Genomic DNA, 23,798 nt, shown 5'->3' with positions numbered 1-23,798 from the left:
AAAAGGGCTAACCCTTTCACTACCGCACAACCGAAGGTTAACCCATTCACTACCGAAGGTTAGCCCGTTCACTACCACACTACAGACGGTTAACCCTTTCACTACCACACTTTAGTGAAAGGTTAACCTTCGGGAGTGTGGTAGTGAAAGGGCTAATAGCACAGTCATGTCCTGTCCGCCACCTGAAAAGGATCAAGCAGCCTTGAATCGTTAGCATTCCATGAAAGTTTAATACCAGTCTTTTCCCGTCTGCCACCTGGGGATGTTTCAAAGCCTGCGAGTGCCGCTCTCTCCCATCTGGGGAAAGTCGGCTATATTGATTTCAATGGACAATGATGGAAATTAATTCAAATAAAATACTTGTCACTCACCGATTTGAAAAATATTAGAAAAGCGGACTAAGCGTCTGTCTACCACCACAGAGACAGTGGGATCGAATCCAGCTGTGGTGCTTCCGGGTTGGCCGACCGTCCATACTAACACAATTGGCTGTGTTAGAGGGTGGGAAACCCGGTGAGGGTGGGTCCTGGTCGTTGTAAACAGCGACTCCTACAGTTCGGTCGGGGCGCCTGCACAGCAAGGGAAGGATCTAAGAGAGGTAGTGTGACCTTCTACACGTTACACTCTCCCAGTGAGAGTCCGCGCTGCCAGGTGAAAAGAAGCGGTGGGCTGGCTACACATGTGTCGGAGCAAGCATGTGATAGTCTCCGCCCTCCCGGACCGACGGTAGGGGGTAGAGTGCGCAACGACCAGGAAGGGGATTGGGAATTGGCATAACGACTAAACATTGGGATGGGAGAAAAACGGAAAAAAGAAGGAGGAAAAAGATTAAAAAAAAAATAATAATTTACCTGTCAATTGCGAAGTTTCATCCACATCGGATCAGAACTGTAAATAGCTACAGACACACACACACACACACACACACACACACACACACACACACACACACACACACACACACACACACACACACACACTCGGCCTGTCACTCCTCCACTCCTTGTTCTCTGTCTCTAGGCTCCTCTCACGACCCTTGGACCCTGCTTCCCTCATACTTCAATCAAACATTCTAAACCGCTCTATTCTCCTGTGCCTGTGTCCTGGGTTCTAGAAAAACACCTCACCCGAACAACCACACTACAAAGGGTTAACCCTTTCACTACCACACTACAATGGGTTAATGCTTTCACTACCACACTACAGACGGTTAACCCTTTCACTACCACACTACAAAGGGTTAATGCTTTCACTACCACGCTACAGAAGGTTAACCCTCTATAATGGGGTAGTGAAAGGGTTAATGTGGTCCTTTTCCATAAAATTGGCTAGTTTTAAACCCCCGATCTACAATTGCAGTATGACATGCTCTGTTGAAACACGTTAATCTCACCAGAGGTGTTTTTGAATTAATTGGATTGAAGGCTTTATTTCACTCTCTATATGGCTTTGAAATAGTATTACAGTGAATGATGTCTTGTCTTAGACCGATCCCTTATGGGATTATAAGACACAAAAAACAACAGTATACTATCGCTCCTCAGTACGACAGCTGCACATTAAACCGTTTATAAAAAGAAAGGACATACTAAAAAAGGATTGATATCATAATGTATTTATCTTGAGAAATGGAAATAGATTGTGTTCAAAGAGTCAGTTGAGATTATCTGCATCATTTAGCCAGATCAAATCTAGGTTTTGACATCTGGTAAATGGTTTCTTCCTCTGTAACACCTCGGGAACTTACCATAGATGGGGTAAGTTGTGCCACGAGACCACTTCTTTTGGACATGCTATATTATCAAAACGTTATGTTCACCCTGATTCAGATTGTCTGTAGGGATTCACAACATTCTGAAATATATGCTGATATAGCAATTAGCAATAAAACTATAATTGCCTTCATGTAGTGATCCTGAAGTGGCTCACCTTACCCCGGTCTCCCCTACCCCGCTGTTTATGTCCTGTTCTCAACAGGCTACAGTGAGCCGCTCACGCTCCATCTAGCAGTGGTGCACGAGCCATGAAATTCAGATCAAACTGTCAGACTTTTGCACATTAAATCTGACTCACGCAGTAGCATATCAAACTTCGCGTTAAAAATGGTGTCAGAAACATATTTTAGGTAAAACTTTAGGCAGAAAAGAGAAGATTATGAGCAGCCACCATTTTGTACATTGTTGTGGAAATAAAAGTCGTCATAAACTCTTGGTGATGCATGAAATGAATATAGCTTTGGATACAGAGTCTTTCACAGTTAAAAGTGATTTATTATTATATTCTGCAGAATACAAATGGTGACAAGTCAAGGCAGAGCACATAAAATGCTCTACCCCGAGTTGGACAATTGAATGAACATTTTAATATAGTTTATATAGGGTAAAAGTGGGCATGGTAACATGATAGTGTTTGATCCAATCACATAGATGACAGCGGTGTCATCCAATCCAATACATGCACGTTTAAGGAAGTCCCATCCAAGGAAAGCAGTGGTGTAATGTTTACACAGGGCCAATACAAGGGGGTACAAGTTGCCATGTCATCTTGAGGTCGTGATGACAAAGGCAGTGATAATAGTGGTATGATTCAGACAGGGTTTATAGAAATTACTTCGGGGCACATGATAATACAAAGGTGGGGGGGGGGGAGGGGGGTAGTAGTGGTGTACAAGTTGGGGCCAGTCAGCTTGTGCAAACAATGGCTTGTTTGCATAAGCGAACCTTTGCACTAGGTTTTGGGACAGACATAGTGTTTATGGTCTGAAATGGAATATATCTAATTGTGAATTTTGTACATTTAAAATGAGATCAAATCAAATCAAATCAAATTTATTTATAGGGCCCGACAACACACGTTAATGTCCCCATGGGCCGTACAGGTCTTCTTTAAACAAGTCAAGAAGACAACATAACAATAAGTCAAGAACAGAATAAGAACACCATAGGGTCCAAACATTTTTTAGATGAATGCAAATAAATGAAAGAATGCAAGCACTCCCAGACATACCCCACGCGAAGGTAAGGAAAAACTCACTAAAACCTAACAATAGGGAAAAAAGCTCCACAGGCAATGTGGAGGAGAGAAACCTTAGAAGGGCCGTTCAAGGGGGGATCTCCCTTCTTAGATGTCGGTGATAGTAGTGTTGCAGACGGACAGTTGATAAGCATGCACTCATGTGTGTGGTGAAACACAGATGAGTGCATGCAATAGCAACTGTACATTTTGAAAAATTAAAGATAGAGCTAATAGCGATAGCAACTGAACATTTTGAAAGATTAAAGATAGAGTTGATAGCGGATCTATTTGAGGCACAGGGGCGGCGCAAGAGGGTCACGTCCTCCCCGTCTTAGTCACGGGACATTCAACACTCCGGTCGTTGCTCAGGGACAGCCGGAGACAGGGGGAAGGGGGGTGGCGCAGAGAGGGTCGCGAACTCCCCGACATCATCGCGGGACATCCGGCACTCCGGTCACCACTACGAGACCTCCGAAGACAGGGGGGCACGCAGAGGGGGTCGCAATCTCCCGGCCTTCGTCACGGGACGTCCAACACTCCGGTCAACACTCCAGGACAGCAAGTCATAGGAAGACAGGGAGACGGGACAGGCGTTAGACAGCTCATGAGATTGTAGTAGGCGGACATAGCAATAGATACAAGTGGTAGGCATATATGTGAATGGAGTAGATATATGAAGTAAGCGTATTATGTGAATAGAATAGAAGTACTTAACCCAGCAATGAAACCGCGTTGACTGTTAATCTGTTAACAGTCTGTTAATCAGTTGACAGGACCACGGACAGACGGCGGTGAATAACTGATCCAATGCCTCGGAGGTGCATGTAGAGCAGTCACTACAAGCTTGGCCAAGACCCCGAGGCATCCATCACCTTGGTCAGCGCCAGGAGACGGGTACTCAGAGAGAAGGGGGAGGGAGGGGGGGGGGGGGGGGAGAGGGGGGGGGGGGAAGAGTTAGAGAGTTCCCATGTTTGTGGTGCTGCAAAGGAGCAGACATGTAGTACCCTGTAGTGCCATGTAGTACCCCGTAGTGCCATGTAGTACCCTATAGTACCCCATAGTGCCATGTAGTACCCCGTAGTATCCTGTAGTACCCTGTAGTGCCATGTAGTACCCTGTGGTGCCTTGTAGTTCCATGTAGTGCCATGTAGAGCTATGTAAGCCATGTAGTACCCTGTAATGCCATGCAGTACCAAGTAGTACTCTGTGGTACCATGTAGTACCCTGTACCCTAACTAAACTACCCTATAGTAAACTACCCAGTGGTACCATGTAGTACCCTGTACCATAACTAAACTACACAGATTAATCTAAAGGTCAGTCCCCGACCAGGTGAGATCAAGGTAGGTTGAAGGAGAGAGAGAAAAGATGAGTCTTAAGCAGGGATTTAAAAGCTTCGACAGAGCAGGCGCCCCTGATGACGGCAGGTAATTTGTTCCACAGGTAGGGAGCGTGGTAGACAAAGGCTCTGTGGCCGGCGGATTTCTTTTTAACCCTAGGGGTCGATAGAAGCCCCGCATTTTGTGAGCGCAGAGCACGAGCGGGCGAGTATCGGGAGATGAGATCGGATAGATAGAGCGGTGCAAGCCCATTTAAAATTTTGTAGGTGAGGAGTAGCACTTTAAAGTCAGAGCGGGCTTGGATAGGAAGCCATTGTAGGGCGGACAAAACTGGTGTGATGTGATCAAATTTTCTAGTTCTAGTTAGTATCCGTGCAGCCGCATTTTGCACGAGTTGAAGATTTTTGATGCTTGAATTAGGTAAGCCTGAAAAAAGTGCATTACAGTAGTCCAGACGTGATGAGACAAAAGCATGAATCAGGGTTTCAGCATCAGCCAGAGTTAAAATGGGGCGTATTTTTGCGATATTACGAAGATGGAAGAATGCAATTTTGGTGACATTTTTTATATGTGCATTAAATGAGAGGGAGGAATCAAAAATGACTCCGAGGTTTTTTATGGTGGAGCTCTGGGATACATGACAGGTATCAAAGTTGAGGGAGATGTCCTGAAACAGGCCTCTGTGGTTTGGGGGGCCAACAATTAACATCTCAGTTTTATCTGCATTAAGGAGTAGAAAGTTTTGCGACATCCATTTTTTGACGGCAAGCAAGCAGGCCTCAAGGTTTTGTAGTTGGGAGGAATCATTTGGCTTAATAGGTATATATAATTGGGTGTCATCAGCGTAAAAATGAAAGTTTATGCCAAATTTGCGTATGATATCGCCGAGGGGTAGCATGTAAATGGAAAATAGCAAAGGGCCCAGGACAGAGCCTTGTGGGACACCACATTGCACTGGGAGGGTCTCAGATGTTAAATCATTATAGACCACGCAGTGTGTTCTATCAGTTAAATAGGATTTAAACCAAGCTAGTGCGAGACCCCGAATGCCAACATGGTTCTCAAGCCGACCTAGAAGAATCGAGTGATCGATAGTGTCAAAGGCTGCACTGAGATCAAGCAATAAGAGCACAGAGGTGAGGTTTGAGTCAAGAGAGAGCAGTAAGTCATTTGTGACTTTGGTAACCGCCGTTTCGGTGGAGTGTAAGGCTCTAAAGCCAGATTGAAATGATTCATTAAGATTATTGTTTGATAAATGGTCAGTAAGTTGCGTTGCGACGATCCGTTCTAACACTTTGGATAGGAATGGGAGATTGGAGATAGGTCTGTAATTTTTCAAGATTAGAGGGTCGAGGTTCGGTTTTTTAAGTAATGGTTTAATGACGGCTGATTTAAAGGCCAGGGGCACCACGCCAGTAGACAAAGAGGTGTTGAAGATATTGAGTAGGGCAGGGCCTAGAGTTGGGAAGAGTTTTTTGATGAGAGTTGCTGGGAGAGGGTCAAACAGACAGGTTGAAGGTTTAGCCGCGCCAACCAGTTTAGAGAGGGCACTAAGTGAGACGTTTTCAAGGCAGCATAGCGTATGACTGGAATCAAAGTCAGGGGGAATGCCCGTCAAAGGTTGGGAGGGACTCTGATTGTTGAGTAAAGCAACAATTTCATCTCTAATGAGGTCAATTTTCTTGGTAAAAAATGTCATGAATTCGTTAGCCGAGAACGCATGGTTTAGGGCACTTGGTTGTTTCTGCGTAAGTTTTGCAACTGTGTCAAACAGAAACTTTGAGTTGTTTTTGTTTTCATTTATGAGCCTGGAAAAATAAGAGGTTTTGGCAAGTGAGAGTGCCTTTTTGTAGTTACGTAAACTATCATTCCAGGCGAGACGGAATACTTCGAGTTTGGTCGAACGCCATTTATGTTCAAGTTTGCGACAAGCCTTTTTAAAGGAGCGCGTTTCCTCCGTAAACCAGGGAGTTAGTTTTTGCGGAGCACGTTTAATTTTAGGTTTAAGGGGAGCGACAATGTCGAGGGTGCTACGAAGGGCGGCATTAAGTTTGTCTGTAAAGAGATCAAGGGGGCCAGAGTAAGAGAGGAAGGGAGAGAGGGTGTCTGGTAGGCAGTTAACTAGAATTGGGACAGTTGAGGCGTTAATACGACGGCTCATGTAGGATTCTACACTGTCTGGGCGAGAAACCGTCAGATCAATTTGAAATTTGATGAGGTAGTGGTCTGAGAGAGCAGGAACATAGGGGGAGACGGTCAAATTTGACACAGTGAGGCCGCGGGCTAGGACTAGGTCAAGGGTGTTCCCACCACTGTGAGTGGGTTGGTCAACGATTTGAATGAGACCGACAGAGTCAATGATGTCGGTAAAAGCCTTATTTAGGGGATCTAGAGTTTTATTGGAATGAATGTTAAAATCACCAACAATTAAAATGTTATCTGAGCGCATAACAAGCTCAGAGATGAAAGTTGAAAATTCATCTAGGAAGAGGGTGTAAGGGCCTGGGGGGCGGTATAGGACAGCCATTACAAAGGATGCAGTGGAGGTAGGAATCAGACCGCCACACTTTCTGTTGGGTGGAGAGGGATGCAACAGGAGCACCTCAAACGAGGAAAACTTACAGTTTGCGTCGGATGTAAAGTTGTGCTTAGAGTCATAAATTAGAGCAACTCCGCCTCCTTTCTTGGAGGTGCGTGCGATGTGGGAGCTACTAAAATTAGGGGGTGAGGCCTCGTTTAAGGGCAGAAAATCATTAGGTTTAAGCCATGTCTCAGTGAGGCCAAATAGGTCGAGACTATGGTCTGTTATCAGTTCATTTACCAAAAGAGCTTTGGTTGGCAGAGAGCGGATGTTGATAAGGCCAACCTTCACACTCTCTGTATACTTAGCAGCGCGGTTTTCAGCCATGTGGGTAGGTTTAATCGCAATTAAGTTGGCATGGTTTATCGCACAAGGACGAGCTGGGTAAAGCGGAGCGTAACGGGATATTCTAGTTTTGATTGGGTATACAGGTTTAGGGGTAGAGATAGAAAGAGAGGAGTGGGGAGCCTGGTGGAGGAGGGACCGAGCAAGAAAGGTATAAGGATTGGCAGGGTCCATCAGTTTAGCATGACTAGCAGGCTCGCTAAGAGCCTGCACCCTGGCATGCTTGTGGGGTGGCTGTCAGCCCGAAGCTATAATCTTGTCTATATTGCGAGATAAGAGAGAGGCGCCTTGCATGTTAGGATGCACGCCGTCCTTTCTCAGCAAGCCAGGGCGCCCCCAGAAAGAGGACCAATTATCCACGAACCCTAAGCCCTGTTCTTTACAGTATTTTTCCAGCCATCGGTGTAGAGAAGCTGTCCTACTCACGAACTCATCATCATGCCGGTTTACAGGCAGGGGGCCAGAGAAGATTACTCGATGCCGACTCATCTTTCTGGCGAGGTCAGAAAGCCTAACTATGTTGATCTTTGTGACCTCAGAGACTTTCATCCTACAGTCATTATTTCCGACGTGTATAACAATATGGTCGAATTTATCTTCAGTGGGTGTGATACGTGGGTTACCTTTTGCCTTGACTATGCTATTCGCCAGAAATCTCAGGTTGGCTTCAATGTCGGTAGCTCTGGCTCCCCCATAACATTTGATCTCGGCTGGCTTGTCTAGCAAAATATGCCGGGTGATGGAGTCGCCAATCACAAGGACGGAACGACGGGGTTGCAGTGGAACCGGCTGCGTACTGGGACCGGAACCCGCAACACGTGTAAAATCATGTTGCGGAGCAGGTGCTGTTGAGACCGAGGCCGAGCGGTTACACTGCCGCTTCGTAGTGGGCGCAAAGGCCTTGTCCTGAGCACTATGTCTGGGACTCTCCAGACGAGAAGACCCCGCTAGAGGCTCCTCAGAAAAGCCTGTAGTGTCCAAGACGTCTAAAGCTGACTGTTTTCCTGACTCAAGTTCAAGGACACGACTCTCTAACAGAGTTAACCTTTCTAGGAGAGAGGGACAGACAGGACAGACAGAACACATAGCCATGCTTACACCAGGTAGAGCAGGAACAAATAAAGATACGAAGTACTATGGATCAACTGCTAAAGGCTATGTGTATGAAGCCGATTGAAGGTTTAGCTAATGAGCTAAAACCAGTGGGTCGAGTAAGTTGACAAGCTAACAAGGCAAGACCAGAAAATGCAGGTACAAAGGAGTGGCCTGCTAGAGGAGGGCAGGTGAGGGGCAGTAGATACTCTAGTGCACTCGGTTGCCTCCTCGGATAACTCCAGCAGGAAAACTCCAAGTCTTTGTCTGTCTTAGTCGGTCGCCGGCGCTCTGCTGGCGCTTCGATAGACTACACTTAAATCCCTATTGAATATTGTCCCACACCTGTAGGGGGCTAGTCTCTGACTGATTGGACTAATTACCACAGGCTGCTCAAGTCAAACCCAATGGGGTTGCACAGAGCCTGATTGATTAAGAACAAACAATTATCAAAATATACAATGGATTGAGTACTAACTTACATTACTCAGCAAGAACACAGTGAAGTCAGCTCAGGTTTTAGAGAAATGTGTGCCCAGGCAAATGTATTTAACAAGCTTTGCCTCTGACTGATTGGACTAATTACCACAGGCTGCTCAAGTCAAACCCAATGGGGTTGCACAGAGCCTGATTGATTAAGAACAAACAATTATCAAAATATACAATGGATTGAGTACTAACTTACATTACTCAGCAAGAACACAGTGAAGTCAGCTCAGGTTTTAGAGAAATGTGTGCCCAGGCAAATGTATTTAACAAGCTTTGCCTCTGACTGATTGGACTAATTACCACAGGCTGCTCAAGTCAAACCCAATGGGGTTGCACAGAGCCTGATTGATTAAGAACAAACAATTATCAAAATATACAATGGATTGAGTACTAACTTACATTACTCAGCAAGAACACAGTGAAGTCAGCTCAGGTTTTAGAGAAATGTGTGCCCAGGCAAATGTATTTAACAAGCTTTGCCTCTGACTGATTGGACTAATTACCACAGGCTGCTCAAGTCAAACCCAATGGGGTTGCACAGAGCCTGATTGATTAAGAACAAACAATTATCAAAATATACAATGGATTGAGTACTAACTTACATTACTCAGCAAGAACACAGTGAAGTCAGCTCAGGTTTTAGAGAAATGTGTGCCCAGGCAAATGTATTTAACAAGCTTTGCCTCTGACTGATTGGACTAATTACCACAGGCTGCTCAAGTCAAACCCAATGGGGTTGCACAGAGCCTGATTGATTAAGAACAAACAATTATCAAAATATACAATGGATTGAGTACTAACTTACATTACTCAGCAAGAACACAGTGAAGTCAGCTCAGGTTTTAGAGAAATGTGTGCCCAGGCAAATGTATTTAACAAGCTTTGCCTCTGACTGATTGGACTAATTACCACAGGCTGCTCAAGTCAAACCCAATGGGGTTGCACAGAGCCTGATTGATTAAGAACAAACAATTATCAAAATATACAATGGATTGAGTACTAACTTACATTACTCAGCAAGAACACAGTGAAGTCAGCTCAGGTTTTAGAGAAATGTGTGCCCAGGCAAATGTATTTAACAAGCTTTGCCTCTGACTGATTGGACTAATTACCACAGGCTGCTCAAGTCAAACCCAATGGGGTTGCACAGAGCCTGATTGATTAAGAACAAACAATTATCAAAATATACAATGGATTGAGTACTAACTTACATTACTCAGCAAGAACACAGTGAAGCCAGAACACAGTGAAGTCAGCTCAGGTTTTAGAGAAATGTGTGCCCAGGCAAATGTATTTAACAAGCTTTGCCTCTGACTGATTGGACTAATTACCACAGGCTGCTCAAGTCAAACCCAATGGGGTTGCACAGAGCCTGATTGATTAAGAACAAACAATTATCAAAATATACAATGGATTGAGTACTAACTTACATTACTCAGCAAGAACACAGTGAAGCCAGCTCAGGTTTTAGAGAAATGTGTGCCCAGGCAATTGTATTTAACAAGCTTTGCCTCTGACTGATTGGACTAATTACCACAGGCTGCTCAAGTCAAACCCAATGGGGTTGCACAGAGCCTGATTGATTAAGAACAAACAATTATCAAAATATACAATGGATTGAGTACTAACTTACATTACTCAGCAAGAACACAGTGAAGTCAGCTCAGGTTTTAGAGAAATGTGTGCCCAGGCAAATGTATTTAACAAGCTTTGCCTCTGACTGATTGGACTAATTACCACAGGCTGCTCAAGTCAAACCCAATGGGGTTGCACAGAGCCTGATTGATTAAGAACAAACAATTATCAAAATATACAATGGATTGAGTACTAACTTACATTACTCAGCAAGAACACAGTGAAGCCAGCTCAGGTTTTAGAGAAATGTGTGCCCAGGCAATTGTATTTAACAAGCTTTGCCTCTGACTGATTGGACTAATTACCACAGGCTGCTCAAGTCAAACCCAATGGGGTTGCACAGAGCCTGATTGATTAAGAACAAACAATTATCAAAATATACAATGGATTGAGTACTAACTTACATTACTCAGCAAGAACACAGTGAAGTCAGCTCAGGTTTTAGAGAAATGTGTGCCCAGGCAAATGTATTTAACAAGCTTTGCCTCTGACTGATTGGACTAATTACCACAGGCTGCTCAAGTCAAACCCAATGGGGTTGCACAGAGCCTGATTGATTAAGAACAAACAATTATCAAAATATACAATGGATTGAGTACTAACTTACATTACTCAGCAAGAACACAGTGAAGTCAGCTCAGGTTTTAGAGAAATGTGTGCCCAGGCAAATGTATTTAACAAGCTTTGCCTCTGACTGATTGGACTAATTACCACAGGCTGCTCAAGTCAAACCCAATGGGGTTGCACAGAGCCTGATTGATTAAGAACAAACAATTATCAAAATATACAATGGATTGAGTACTAACTTACATTACTCAGCAAGAACACAGTGAAGCCAGCTCAGGTTTTAGAGAAATGTGTGCCCAGGCAATTGTATTTAACAAGCTTTGCCTCTGACTGATTGGACTAATTACCACAGGCTGCTCAAGTCAAACCCAATGGGGTTGCACAGAGCCTGATTGATTAAGAACAAACAATTATCAAAATATACAATGGATTGAGTACTAACTTACATTACTCAGCAAGAACACAGTGAAGTCAGCTCAGGTTTTAGAGAAATGTGTGCCCAGGCAAATGTATTTAACAAGCTTTGCCTCTGACTGATTGGACTAATTACCACAGGCTGCTCAAGTCAAACCCAATGGGGTTGCACAGAGCCTGATTGATTAAGAACAAACAATTATCAAAATATACAATGGATTGAGTACTAACTTACATTACTCAGCAAGAACACAGTGAAGTCAGCTCAGGTTTTAGAGAAATGTGTGCCCAGGCAAATGTATTTAACAAGCTTTGCCTCTGACTGATTGGACTAATTACCACAGGCTGCTCAAGTCAAACCCAATGGGGTTGCACAGAGCCTGATTGATTAAGAACAAACAATTATCAAAATATACAATGGATTGAGTACTAACTTACATTACTCAGCAAGAACACAGTGAAGTCAGCTCAGGTTTTTTTGAGATATCATACATAAATAATTTTCCCTTACAACATGCAAATCTTTTCCAAGATATCTTCACACGTACATGCGGGGTGTTACTAACTTGTGTTGATTGCAGCTGCAATTCCAGGCCGCTTCTCTCAAGGGCTCTCGTCACAGCTGAAATGCAGAAAAGGCACTGTGCACATTTTAAAAGGCCATTTTACACAATGGGTCCCCTTTAAATGGACTGTATTTTGAGGCTGTGAAAGTAATATTGGTAATGTTGGTAAACACAGTTAAATGAAACGGATGTGTATTTTGATTTATTATGGGGTTTTAAAGTTGAACTCAGGAATGCACGTTGTTATACAGTAGCCTATACCGTGTACGTAGAATTGATATTGCTAAATATATATTGGATTGTGACTTTAACAAATCAATAGAAACAAATCAACTTGAAATCAAGGTGAAAGTGGAAGTGAGTTGACCCATTTGTAGTGCACTTGTGAATTATTGTGGTCTAATACGTTGTGGCAGCTCTTTGAGAGCTTCTAAGAGCTATTTAGATTCTAATGTCTCACTCTACCTGCACTTTAACTTCATTCAGTCCCTCCTAATTTATAGAGCATCAACTCCAAACAATGATGGACACGTGCGCACGCACGCACAGACACACACACACACACGCACGCACGCACAAGCGCACACACACTCACACACACACACACACACACACACACACACACACACACACACACACACACACACACACGCGCACACACACACACACACACACACACACACACACACACACACACACACACACACACCACACACATATATATATATATAGAGAGAGAGAGAGAGAGAGAGAGAGAGAGAGAGAGAGAGAGAGAGAGAGAGAGAGAGAGAGAGAGAGAGAGAGGGGGGAGGGGGAGAGGAGAGGGGAGGAGGAGAGAGTGCAGCAGTAAGAATTATGAGTAAATTGGAGAGTTATCACCAGTGCCGTGTTGAATTGAATAGAACACTACTTTGATTTAAGTGCAGACAGAGCACGGGGTATTGGCTTTCTAATGTGGCTAACAGGGCGCTCTCTCTTTCTGTTGGACATAACAATAGAACTAAAATGGCCGTCTTTCAAAAAGCATGCATTTATAGCTTTTAGTTATTGATGGGGAATCATCTTGTTAAACCTAAGCACACTATTCGCCGGAGCGGACGATAAAGTCTTCGGTTGAAGGTGGACTTTAACCCTTTCACTACCACACTACAGAAGGTTAACCCCTTCACTACCACACTACAGACGGTTAACCGTCTGTAGTGTGGTAGTGAAAGGGTTAACCTTCTGTAGTGTGGTTGTGAAAGGGTTAACCCTTTTTCGTGTTGCGGTGAAAGGGTTTCCTTCTGTATTGTCACATGAAGGGTTAACCCTTTGTAGTGTGGCAGTGAAAGGGTTAATGACGCATCATGTTGCAGCAGCAAGGAGAGATACAGAGTACAGCAAAGAATGTCTCACCTGGATGAGATCTCTGAAGAATGGCCAGCTACTGTAACTAAGTATTAATATAGGGAGTAGACACAACTTTGTGGGTGCTTTGTACAGATATGAGGCGAGTAACATAGGGAGAGTTGAGATGAGAATGTACAGTATGAGTGATAGGTGATGAGGTACATAGTGTAGAGATATGAGGTACAGAGTGTATGATATGAGAACGTACAGAGTGTATGAGAGATATGAGAATGTACAGTGTATGAGATACAAGGTACATAGTGTAGGGATATGATACAATGTGTGTGTGTGTGTGCTCCTTCAAGGTTGCACACAAACAAGCACACACACACACACACACACACACACACACACATGCTCACACACACACACACACACACACACACACACACACACACACACACACACACACACTCACACCATCACATAGATGTCCACTGCCAGTGTTAAAGGGTAAACAGCTCTGTCTTTCCACTCTCATCCCCAGTGGGACTTCAACACCCCTCTCTCTCTCTCTCTCTCTCTCTCTCTCTCTCTCTCTCTCTCTCTCTCTCTCTCTCTCTCTCTCTCTCTCTCTCTCTTCTCTCTCTCTCTCTCTCTCTCTCTCTCTAACCCCAGAGAGAGAGAGAGAGGAGAGAGAGAGAGAGAGAGAGAGAGAGAGAGAGAGAGAGAGAGGAGAGAGAAGAGAGAGAGAGAGAGAGATACTTAGCCCCACTCCCCTTTCATTCTAAAATGAGCTCATCTCCTCCCCTTTCTGCTGTATTACCCTCAACCCTTGTTCCCACTGTGAATAATTCACTAGCAGGAGAGTAACTCAGACACTTCCATGGAAAAACCTCCCAATGCCAAAGCTGGGATCTTTGGTCACTATGTACCCTGCTGTAAAAACACCTCTTTCACTGACCAGCAGGTACAGACGTTGATGGGACAGAGAGGTATGGTCGAGTGAAATAATAAGAGGTTTCTTTGCTGTACATGTCAGTTCCAGCCTCAATCCCACTGGCCACTGGTTCAGTGAGAGGAGGAGGTTGTTGTGTCTGTCAGCTCACCAAGCTCCCCTGCTGCATGTGTGGGGCTGCCCACTCCACTCTCTCCCTGCTGTTTCATCCACGGTGAAATGTGGGTCTGTAAAGACGTCCTAAATGTAGGGTCTCACCTTGTTTTCATAAAAGCTACAGAGGCAAGCCCTACACATTCACTTTCTCTCTCACACCTGAACACACACGGCACGTGGTGTAGTGGTTAAAACTGTCGCCTCACAGCTAGAAGGTACAGGGTTCGATTCCCGCTTGGGGACCAGGTTGCCGTGTTACCAGTTACCCATGGGTGGGGTATCTCCCGGGCCTTTCTGTGTGGAGTTTGCATGTTCTCCCCGTGCTCGCAAGGGTTTCCCCCCCGATAAGAGAAACCCAATGTAAAAACATGCACAACAGATCGCTAACGATGTCGCGTCCCTGACGAAGACGGGCAGGGGCACTTGGATTGGTCCCCGGGGCCCAGCCCCTTACTGACGCCCCTATCTGCTCCCGGCTGCCCTTGGGGGGAAGGATGACGGGGTGGGTCAAGTGCAGAGACTCAATTGCATCGGCGACCCAACTAATTGCATGTGTGTGTGCAGTGTTCATTTTGGCAGCTATTTTGATTTTAGTTTTAATCTTTGTCATGTGTCAAATACTCCTTTTTCGTTTTCATCATATTTAGTCATCTTCATTTATTTTTCGTTTAGTCAGTTTTAGTCAACGACAGGTCTGAGCATTTTAGTCTTTGTTTCGTCTCGATTTAGTCTTAATAATTTTTTTATTATTATTATAATTTTTTTTGATAGATTTTATTTTTTTTAGTCTCGCCACTCAGTTACAGCCTCATAAGTTGGCGTGAGTTTTTTCTAAACAAAAAAAGCTAACGTTAGTGCTAGCTGGTTAGACTTATTGATTGATTGAAAACCTTTATCCCCAAGGGGAGATTCAGGTGTCCATCACAGCGTCAACACAGCCATCTAAAAACAGTTAATACATAACATACAATTATTTTGTACTTTGTTAAAAACAAAGTGTGTGAAGTTTGTCAGGGTCCTGGTTATTTTGACATGATTAAAATCCCTGTTGATGAGTATGAATGCGTTGGGATGTGTTGTCTCTATCCCAGACTAGCAACGGTAGAATGGATGACATCACACGCTTGGTGGAATGTAAACACGGAGACTGCATCTGATAAAGCCCCGGAAGCCCAGGGCTAACGACGCCACTGATGTACATCTTAAGGTGCAGTGCAGTGTGTGTGTGTGTGTGTGTGTGTGTGTGTGTGTGTGTGTGTGTGTGTGTTCAAGAGCTTAATAGGGCTATCTCCTGTTCTGTACCATTGTACCGTTACATCACCACGCAGCAGTGATGCACTCCGCCTCGGCCTAAAAGCTCGACTTTTAGTTTTCAGCCCCTCCCTCTCGTCGTCCGCCTCATCCATACAGGCACTTCGGTAAATGTTCAAGGAGTTATTCTTGCGCCATTTAAGCACCACAGGTCATCAAGTATTGATGCAGGAGTTGCTGGCAGGCCCTGCTCCCTGTGTGCTTAAGGCTTGAGAGTGATGGTACGCTGGTGACCCGAGATGCCTTCAGTCCAAAGTCGGGCAGAGGGATTGGAACGTCACTATCACTTTCACACACTCACTTTAAACAAACACTCACTTTAGACCCTTTAACACTACATTATATTTATCTATTTATTAAAGAGATTCGCACTACATTCATACCTCATTTGCATTTGCACCTTGCCTTAAAAACGTGTCTGTACCTCATTGTCTGCATTTTGTACCTCATTGTCTGCATTTTTACTTAATTGTACTTAATTGTACTTAGGTTGTACTTAGGTTGTACTTTAGTTTGTATATTGTATTGTATTGTATAGTGTTATTCCTCTTTTACTTACTTTTTTACTCTATGAAGCACATTCTCAGGGGCTCATACAGAACCAAGCATTTCACTGTATGTACCTTATACGTGACAAATAAAAACAAACTTCAACTTCAACTTCAACCTCAAACAAAACACTCACATTAAATAAAACACCATGGGACAGTAGGATAGTTGTATAAAGCTTCCTGAAAGGAATAGTTGAAACAGAAAATAAGGTGCTCTTTGGTAGAGGGGTGTATATTGTGTGAAGGAATGATAAAAACTGGACTTTTAGTGATTTCTTCTTTATAAAAATGCCTTTATTTCATTGGAAAGTTCTTGAACTCAAATTAAGGTGTCTAGCCTTCATCTGGGAGTTAAACCCAACTGAGTGGTGCAGCACACAGAAAGGAAGAAAACAGAGTAACAGATGTACATTAGTCATTTAGCAATTAGGATCAACCAGTCTTAATGGTGTACAATTAACCCGTCCCTTTAGCATAATCTAATAGAGTCAACAGGGGGTCAATTAACTTAATTAAATAATCAAAATGTGCCCTTCTTGAAGGAGGAGGACAGAGGAGACGCAATTTCCTCCAGTATTTCCTCAGCTTTCCTCGACCCAACGCAGTCCCGTCTGCAGGCCGCTAGAGGTCTGCTTTCAGACATCATCCGAAACATCTGCGAAATGCCCCTTTATTGCTGGGAGGGACTTGAACGCGAAAGGAGAGAGTGACAGTGATTGAAGACCAATAATAATGATGGGTGTCTTTCTGGAGAGACAGTGGCTGGGAGGTAGAGCAGTCGTCTGGCAATCCGGAGGTTCCCGGTTCGATTTCCGCTCCTCCCGGGCAGCGTGTCGATGTGTCCTTGAGCAAGACACTTAACCCCTAATTGCTCCCGATGAGCAGGTTGGCCCCTCGCATGGTTGCCTCTGCCGTCGGTGTGTGAATGTGTGAGTGAATGGGTCAAATGTGAGTAACAAATTGTAAAGCACTTTGGATAAAAGCGCTATGTAAAAAAGCAGCCATTTACCATTTACCATTTCTGTAACGGTAGGAGAGCCAATGGGAGAGCTCGTCTCATTGACGCAGTCAGCCGGTTGGTGAGACGAGGGGCTAACGAGGTCACATCATCACAAAGACGAGGTGTCCCAGGTGAGCTCTTTTGGCTCACCTTTCTTTAAATCGTCTTTGTCTTTCAGTTGCAGGTGGTTCTCGGTTCTCAAACCTGTCGGCGCCGGTGTCTTTGTGTTCTGTAAGTATTTTGTGTTTAATAAACAACAGTTTCTTGGTCATTAAAGCTCGTCTTCTGCCTCTCATCGATCCCCCGCTACAGTAACATTACACCCCTGAGTGCAGGAAGAGTCACTGGCCGTGTTTTCCACCTTCCAGGAACAGAGGCCGAACTCGTTCTCTAATAGAATTATGAGAAAATACTTTAAAAAAAGACCCCCCCCCCCAAAGAAACAACATATTTTGCCACATATGGGTACGTAGCACTGGTGTGTACATGAGATAACGAGAGGGGCACTTTGAAGCGCTTTAACAACATCCTGTCCCTGGTCTTTCTAATGGCGCTCTCTGCCTCCGTGTTAATAATGAATGGTGTGAAGAACGAAACCTAATGCCACAAACTGGGAGAGACTGAAATCAATGTACATACTGTCGGTGTGTGTATATGTGTGCATTTGTGTGTCACATCACATGTGTGTGTGTGTGTGTGTAGTGAGGGGCATGTGTGTGTGCTTGTTTATGTGTGTATATCTACATGCTTTCTTATTTGCTTGTATGCATGCTTGAGTGTGTGTGTGTGTGTGTGTGTGACGGATCATACTGGTCTGCGTTGTGTTTTTTGATGTTAAATCAGAATGTCCCGAGGGGGAGTCGAACAGGGGGCTCCCGAGTCCGCGGACGACGACACAGGCCGCTGCACTAAGAAGTGAATTCACTCCTAACTACCGTTCCTATGCGTCTGTTAACCCTGTTATGAGGAAGTGAGTTTAACTTACCAGCCCGCACTGCCACAGTCACCCGTCAACACACCTGTTTCAGTGACTGTGGCCATACCCACGGACTTCCCCGTTACATGTGCGTGTGTGTGTGTGTGTGTGTGTGTGTGTGTGTGTGTGTGTGTGTGTGTGTGTGTGTGTGTGTGTGTGTGTGTGTGTGTGTGAGCATGTGTGTGTGTTACATTAAATATTACAACACTGTTTTACCAGTACAGTCTTTGATTTATGTGTGCACGGAGAAAGGCACATTTACATTGGAACAGCTGCAGGGTCATTACAGTTTTCTTTAGTTTTCTTGTTCGCCCAATAACGTTAACCAAATGAAACCAATGGAAAGAAACACACGCGTCGCCGACACACACGCGCCAACAAACACATCAACATTTTCCCCCGCTGGACTCACAGGCGCACAATCAAATAAAAAAAAGAAACATACTTTTCCGGACAGATAATCTGAGCTCCACTGTGTTTAAATCCAAATAATCCTCTGCCATTGTTGTAATATGTCATCTGTTCTCTAGTATTCAGTCTCGTCGTGAAGTAAAATTCTCTCTAGAAGTGAAATAGAAACTTAGCAAGGATACGTTGTTAAAGGGGCAGTAGGCAAGTGGATGCCTGAACACAGAATGACACCAGTATCACTGACTACCACGGCAAGCCTATAGAAAATTCTTCTATTTAATAATAATAATTATCATAATTATCATAAATATAATATATACATTTAAAAAAATAATAATAATAAAAAAAACAAGAAAAAAAATGTATATTAATAATAATAATTATAAATATTTGTTTTCTGTTGTACCGAACTCGTACCGAACCATGACCCCAATACCGAGGTACGTACCAAACCGTGGCTTCTGTGTACCGTTACACCCCTAGTGTGTGTGTGTGTGTGTGTGTGTGTGTGTGTGTGTGTGTGTGTGTGTGTGTGTGTGTGTGTGTGTGTGTGTGTGTGTGTGTGTGTGCGTGCGTGCGTGCGCGTGTGTGTGTGTGTGTGTGTGTGTGTGTGTGTGTGTGTGTGTGTGTGTGTGTGTGTGTGTGTGTGTGTGTGTGTGTGTGTGCGTGCGTGCGTGTGTGTGTGTGTGCCTAGGGATCCAGTCACTCCACAGCCACGGAGGATACAAATAACCTGTAAATCATCTGAGCTGCACGTGACATGTTTACAAAGAGTTGACCAGCGACGACAAAGCAGTAGACCCATGCATATTATTACCAGACATAACCACACCATGCATATTATTACCAGACATAACCACACCATGCATATTATTACCAGACATAACCACACCATGCATATTATTACCAGACATAACCACACCATGTATATTATTACCAGATATAACCACACCATGCATATTATTACCAGATATAACCACACCATGCATATTATTACCAGACATAACCACACCATGTATATTATTACCAGATATAACCACACCATGTATATTATTACCAGATATAACCACACCATGTATATTATTACCAGAGAGAACCACACCATGTATATTATTACCAGATATAACCACACCATGCATATTATTACCAGACATAACCACACCATGTATATTATTACCAGATATAACCACACCATGCATATTATTACCAGACATAACCACACCATGTATATTATTACCAGATATAACCACACCATGTATATTATTACCAGAGAGAACCACACCATGTATATTATTACCAGATTATATATATAACCACACCATGTATATTATTACCAGAGAACCATAGTATTACCAGAGAACCACGCCATGTATATTATTACCAGAGAACCACACCATGTATATTATTACCAGATATAACCACACCATGTATATTATTACAGAGAACCATATTATTACCAGATAAACACACCATGTATATTATTACCAGAGAACCACACCATGTATATTATTACCAGAGGACCACACCATGTATATTATTACCAGAGAACCACGTATATTATTACCAGATATAACCACACCATGTATATTATTACCAGAGAGAACCACACCATGTATATTATTACCAGAGAACCACACCATGTATATTATTACCAGAGAACCACACCATGTATATTATTACCAGAGAGAACCACACCATGTACTGTATATTATTACCAGATAAAACCACACCATGTATATTATTACCAGATATAACCACACCATGTATATTATTACCAGAGATAACCACACCATGGATATTATTACCAGAGAACCACACCATGTATATTATTACCAGATATAACCACAGCATGTATATTATTACCAGATAACACCTAATAGCAGAGCACCACACCATGTATTCACTTAATGACTTCAATGACATTAATTAATGACTGCTCTCTGTTGGGTGGGTTGGGTTGGTTGGTGCATGTGTGCTTGTGTTACCTTGCTTATGTTACCTTGCAATATTGTAGTGACCATCTTCTTTTTTTCATTTCAACCTTTATTTAAAATCGTAAGCCTCTGAGGTTTCCCTGATTTACAGAAACGACGACTGTACAAAATGTAAACAGTACATAATACAAACAATATTCACAGAAATTTAAACACCAGAGTAACATTTTTAAACTTTTCAAATAACAGTTACAGGTAGTTACACAATGTTCACTCTGAAATCATACGTTTAAACATTCCAAGGGAAGGGAGAACCTCCAATTTCAGAGAGTTGAAGGACATTCCATGAGTTAGAGGCATCAAAGGAAAAAGCTGACTTCCCTAGATCAGAACAAACTTGAGGAACCCTAAGAACCATCCAGTCATTCGATCAAGTTGAATAGGTTCCAATATTCCAATCTAACAGTGAAGAGATATAAACAGGTTGTTTACCAATAAGGGCTTTACAAATAAATAAATAAATTGCAGTGTTTGTTGCACCTTTCTGTAAGAGAATGCCAACCCACCCTATCATACAGGACACAATGGTGAGTATCATATCTGTCACCAGTAATAAATCTTTTTTTTTATCCACTTTTTCTCCTCCATTTTTTTATATTTTTTCTCCCATCCCAATTTAGCCGTACCAATTCTCCCCTCCCCTGTCTTGATTGTTGCTCGCATGTGCATGGCCGGCCCTAGGGAGGATAGAAGCCCATCACATGTCCCCTACGATACATGTGGAGGCAGCCAGTCACATCTTTTCACCTGCCAGCGCGGACTCTCATTGGCGAGGAGTAACGTGTGGGAGGCTCACAATACCCCCGCCATTTTCCTGTCTTTGCTGTGCAGGCGCCCTGACCGACCTGTAGGAGTCGCTGTTTACAACGACCAGACTACCACCCATCGACTCCCCTCCCGCTGACTTTGCCAAATGAGTCAGTATGATGGCCGGCCCAAGCCGGAGGCAACGCTGACAGCCGGATTCGATACACCAGTAATAAATCTAAGAGCTGAGTGATATGCAGAATCCAGAGGTTTAAGAGTTGATAATTAGATGATTTTATTTTGTTCATATTCACCGCACTCCAACATTTTGCCGAATTAGAGTATGAGTTTGTAACCAACTCCAGATAGTAATCAGTTTTTTAGAATTTCTTACTACTGCAGTACATTTGTTCCTAATTTGCCTAAAAGAAAGCCAATGTTGAGGGTCTCCAGAACGCCTGGCCCGAGACCATGCAGCATTTCTGTCTTTAATTAGGGTTGAAAATTCCTGAGAAAACCACGGTATTACTCTATCTTTAATGCAGACTTTTTTTTAAATGAGCATGCTTGTCAAATAATAAATTAAATGTCTTTACAAAGGAGTCCAGGGCCCCGTTCCATGTACCGGGATAACCGAGTTAGCCGGATAACTTTAGCTGGATAACTGGGTTAGCCTGACTTTCCGATTTCATGTACCTGGATTTTCCAAATCACCATGACAACATATCCAAAAGTTTGAGCCTGGTCGAAAGCAGAGTTCAAGTTCAAGTTAGCCTGAACTATCGCCACGCCCCCGCAAAGAAGTGACAGCCCGTTTCCTGAAACTATTCCCACAGTCTACGATCTGCATTATACCATTCTGAATTACGTTTTTGTGCTCCATTCTTCCAGAGGGGGCTTTTGAAATGTAAAATAGACCCAAAATGAAATAATGCACGTTATATATACCGTGGCGACGGTGGCGCTCGCTCGTGCGATGTACACATGATGTGGTTATTTTAATTGTAACTGGGATTAAGATGTCTGATGAGATGCGCTGTTTGACGGATTTGAGGAATTGAATGAGCCGTTGACGTCACATTAATGAATGAGGATAAAGAGATAAACTTCATTCAAAACAAAGGATATTCTAAACACGGGGTCTCTCGTTCATTAATGTATAAACAATGAATTTATCCCATCTGGCCCAGTGGCCCAGCGGTAGTGCTCAAGCCTCCCAATCCACCGACTGGGGTTCAAATCCCTGTGTTTCCAATATGATTTTTTGAATATAATATTAATGATTATACGCCAAAGTAGCCTGGTTTTAAGTTAAAATATTATAAATCTACATGCATTGAGGATGTCATTCTTTATATAGCTCTCAACGTGCACCAAATTGAATTATTCCTATATTGCAAAAAGAAGGACCCCGTCTTGAACCCCGGTCGTCCGTGTGGAAGTCAAAAGAACAACCCGTTGGACCACATTGGAGATAAGTTAAATATTGACTATACATCAATCAATGGGCAAGAAAGCCGTCTCGTAATTCTGTATAACAGTTAACTAGTTATTTTCGCTAGCAAGATCTCATTTGATTATTCAATCCAGCAGGCAAGTTTAAAGAAATATAATCTGATTGATTGAGGTAATGAGGGGACTTAGAATTAGCCTATAGATAACGCATTTAACTTGTCGGCGAGGCGATTGAGCCTATTGCAATCTGTCAATAAAGTCTTAAATCAATTAATCAATCAATGCCGTTGAGAATCAGGGTCTCTGCCATCGATACGTGCTGGCTTTCCACCTAAAACGGGAGCGCGCATCTAGCCTGACTTGAGCCTGACTCTCAAGTCTGGCTTGAGTTAACGAGACTGAATCCTCCTTTGTGAAACAGGAAAATCCCGGCTTTGAACATCGGGTTAACTGAAGCTGGATAATGGACATGTTGATCGACTTAGTTGAACCACGTACATGAAACAGGGGTGGGCTCAGTAACTAACTGGGAAAGAATGAGGTTACCACTGATTTCTTTAAGGTGCTTTGCAGCACCACTCAACCAGTCAATATTAAAATCACCCATGACAATCACCTCAGAGTCAATATGCTGCAGAGAGAGAGAGAGAGAGAGATGAGAGAGAGAGAGAGAGATAGAGAGAGAGAGAGAGAGAGAGAGAGAGAGAGAGAGAGAGCGAGAGAGAGAGAGAGAGAGAGAGAGAGAGAGAGATGAGAGAGAGAGAGAGAGAGAGAGAGAGAGAGAGAGAGAGAGATGAGAGAGATAGAGAGCTGTGTGTGAGGTATGAGGAAAGAGAGAGAGGAGGGGGCAGGCGTGGTGAGTTGGT

Source organism: Notolepis coatsorum (genome assembly GCF_963971535.1).
Source record: "Notolepis coatsorum genome assembly, chromosome: 18".
Classification (NCBI taxonomy): Eukaryota; Metazoa; Chordata; class Actinopteri; order Aulopiformes; family Paralepididae; genus Notolepis; species Notolepis coatsorum.
The sequence above is the reverse complement of the archived record's forward strand: the minus strand, read 5'-3'. Positions refer to the sequence as shown.